Here is a 4,239-nt window from a genome sequence, read left to right as displayed (position 1 = left end):
AAACCCCAACGATCACCCCTAACATAAAAAAGCTTCTCTTTTCAAAGGCTTCAAGAAGAAGGGAATCTCTCTAAAAACTTACACCCCAAGTGAGAATAGAAATAAAAATACTTCTCGCTTTGGTGGAAGAGGAGGTCTCGAATACTCGATGAACATGCCACAACCCATGAAAACCATATAGAGTGAGGAAAGCCCCCTCTCTCTAAGTCAAAGCTAGAACCCTCAAAGCACATAAAGGATTGGGCTTAAATTGACTAATACAAAAGCCATAGCTTTGGATCACGTCTATTAGTAGGGCATGAGGAGGAACAGTGAATCGAGAGGTACTCTAATTCTCTGCATTGGAGAAGGAAGAACAACTATCAGGGGAGTTCCTTCTAAGGGGCAAAAACTACATAAATTTAGATAGATCAATTTCTATATATGATCATAGAAACTAGTTGCAGCTATGGACAGAGGTTCTCGGGCCGCCCTGCTTGCCTATTGGAGAACTAACAAAGCCATAGTATCGAGACTAGACGAGACGGCTATGATTGGTACAAAGCAGCTGTGAGAGTAAGGAGTGGGGAGCTAGCTGCGTACCGCTCTGTAAGGTCAGAGCATGTCGGATGAAGAAGATGGCTCCATACGGGAAAATTTATAGGTATCTTCCCCCAAATAAATAAGAGCTCCTCACGAGTAAGTACACTATCACATGTTCAACATCTATAACTCAACCTTCGGAAACCCCTGATCCATCACAACGCTTACCACCACCTACGCCTAAGACCATGGCTGTCGCATGTATGTATATATTTTTACATACATATCATATTAATATTGGGAAAATTGGTGTAAATTAATTTTGTGATTATTTATATTATTATGTAAAAATATTATGAAAATATTGTTGTAATTTATTTTAATTTTTATGATTATTTACATTTATTAATATATTATTGTTAGTATTGCATAAATTATTCCAAAATTGTTTATTAATGTGATTATTATGTAAAATTTTATTAAATTGCATAAATTACACATACAACGCATAAAACATATAAATTACATGAACATAAATAAATTGTCTAAATTACACATGTATTGCATAAATTGCACAGAAATATATTCTGAAAATATTTGAAGAAAACATTTTCACCAAATTATTTTAAAATATTTTGAAAACATTTTGACGAAAATATTTTCTGGGGGGCGGGGGCAAGTTTGAAGAAGTAGAAATGGAGAGGGGGGGAGTGGGGGCGGGTTTGAAGAAGCAGAAATGGAGAGGGGGTGGGGGGAAGCAGAAATAAGAGAGGGTTGGGGGGGAAGGGACATGTACCAGAAAATGAGGCTGGCGGCAGCGCACGGAAGGAGGAGGTGAAGTGGGGCACTCCATAGGGGGAAAGGGGGGAGGGAGAAGAAGGAAACATGAAGATGAAGAGAAAAAATCTGTTAAGTGTTGTATATATATTTATTTATGGAACGACCATTTTTAGATGAATAGTTCCTACGACTGTTCCTAGTGAGTAAAATAACATCGTTACATTTGACAAGCATCAATTAAAAAATCGTTCCGAATACCCATTCCAAATAGAATAAGAAGATGTCGTTTTTGTATAAACTTAACGAGATCATTCCTAATAGTGTCTCAAAGTGAATTTTCCAAAAAATTAAGAAAAATAAAAAATATAGGAAAAACCGTCCCAAACATGTTAATGATCAGAAAAAAAAGTAGACCAACAAGTAATTAATTGGAAATATATAATGTTACAAATAAAATTTGGCAACTATTCAAAAGATCAAGTATATTTGTATGTATAGAATTGTTAGTCTTACATAGATGTAAATAACACCTTATACTATTATATTGGATCACGTAATCAGACGATTAAAATTTTAACCGGACCGTTGGATATTATTAAATCGACAAAATATTACGTTCGATGATGTTTAAGATATTTTTGTTATACAAATCCTGAGATATAGTATTTAATACACAATCAACGATGTTAAAAATGATGCAATTATCCATCAGACCGTCTGATTTTAAATCGAACCGCTAGAAATGTTAATATATGGTAAGTATTGTTATACATTTAAATTTAGCATTAATCAAAGTCTCGGATGTAGAGATAACATAGTCGAGAACAAAATGATCAAGTTGTGGACATTCTTAGGCACGGATTTAGAAACACATTTAGGAACGGGCCAAAAAAAATATTTTAGGAACAGATTTATCGACGCACTTAGGAACGGGTTTGGGAAAAATCAACTTTAGGAATGGTGAAAAAATATCAAACTGTGCCTAATTTAATTTTCCCTGTAGTTTCCCTTTTGGTGCGTAATTAAATTTGTTGGAACAAACCTAGGAACGGCCAAAATTAGTCGCCCGTTCCTAAGTTTCGAAATTCCCTCTCTGTTTTAGAATATCAACCAGATATAAGAACAGTTGTAGGAGTGGTCTAGCAATTTTTGATCGTTCCTAGGTATAAAAATTTTATACGTAGGAACGGTCTGGTAACAATTTTGGAAATATTGGCCGTGCCGCAACAATTGTTATTGGACAATATTAATTATGAAAATGAGACTATGGTCAGAGTTGATGAGGAATTATCAGTGGTCCAGAAGAAATTACGTAAGAGATCATCCAGAAAAGTAGCGAAAAACAATGTTGATAGTGCAAGTCCAAACTTAATTTTCAAATTTATAGAAGTATAACTTTCAAACTTAATTTTAATTAGAGAGAGAATAAAAAGAATCAAGAATTTTAGGAAAACCCTAGTACGGTATGATTTGACTGATTTGGAATTTCAGGGTTCGCAGTACACGTAGTGTAATCAACGCCAACATCCAAAAACAGTCTAAGCCCGTCTGGAAAGGGCCTGTGGGGATACAAGTTGGAACGAGAGGTTCCCTACCACTTGTGTTACTCATAGAGCTTTGCCTTATTCGGGTCATGCTATGCTGGTTATTACATGGGGCTCCGGTGAACTGTAGAAGAGGAAGAAGCATCAGTTCCATTTTGAAGCAAAGGCAAGGTTGTGGAGGAATCATGGAAGTTGGTGGCTGAGGAGGACCTAAATATTAGGCTTTGGCGTAAAACCTAGATGTGTCGGCTCAACTTACTGAAAATGGAGTAGAAAGTGCTTTGGGAAGTTAGGCAGTACATTAAAAGAGCTTGACAAACAGTACCAACAGTTGGAGGCGGCTATATCACACGAGGATGACACAAATCGAAGAACAAATGTCAAGGGCAGGAAATGCTTAAGTGGCAACAGAGAAGTAAAACATACTAGCTGGCTGAGGAGAATGAAAACACGAAGTTCTTTCATGCTTAGGCCTCAACTCGGCGGCAATAGAACACCATTGATAGATTGAAAGATGAGGTGGCGTGTGGAGAGACAGCGAAACGGATTCTCCTCAACTATTTTCGAGACATATTCTCTTCTAGGCATCCATCGACTTCGGTTATGAATGAGGTGTTCCAACTGTCCAACCACAAGTCACCGCAGAGATGAATTGAGCCCTTGCGGAGCCATTCACTGTTGTCGAGGTCAAGTAAGCTGTCTTTGGTATGTATCCACTTAAATCTCCTGGTCCTGATGGTATGTATGCTCCCACTCTTTTATAAAAAATTTTGGCCTCTTGTTGGGGACGATGTAGTTAGTGTTGCTCTTCCCTTGTCCCTCGTACAAAAATTTATACGTAAGATATGTCCTTGTTTCTTCCAAGATGTTCAACTTCAGATGTTTTGTTGATTTGTTTACATTTCAATTTTTCATCGCCTCTTATTTCGATTTAGGGTTTTTAAGTTGATTTGTTCTTACTCTGTGCACACCATTCCTAGCACATGCCTTGCACTGTTACTCGTATTGAAATACCATGGCATCTCACAATTGGAGAATGCTTCATTTTGATCTATATATGTGTGTGTGTATGTGTGATGTTTCTCAGGCAAGGTCATTTTCTTGCCTCTTGAAAGAGTCCTTCAGGTAGTTGATACATTAACATTTTGCACATATCTTTGATTTGAAATCTTGTATAGTTTTGAAGAATTTTGCAAAACAATTGTTTGTCATAAATTTGCTCTAACTTGTGATTTTTTCTATAACCTTATTCTATATGTACGATGAAATTCGCATTAGCTTTATTCATCATGAATTACAGCAAAACAGATCATGAAAACATATTTTGAGTTTTGTTTCGTCATTCACCACTAGTTTATAATGAAATGGAGTTAATTATTTTTTTATTATAAAA

This window comes from Sesamum indicum, linkage group LG10, assembly GCF_000512975.1.
Source record: "Sesamum indicum cultivar Zhongzhi No. 13 linkage group LG10, S_indicum_v1.0, whole genome shotgun sequence".
In the NCBI taxonomy this organism is placed as follows: domain Eukaryota; kingdom Viridiplantae; phylum Streptophyta; class Magnoliopsida; order Lamiales; family Pedaliaceae; genus Sesamum; species Sesamum indicum.
Note: the sequence above shows the minus strand (reverse complement) of the source record.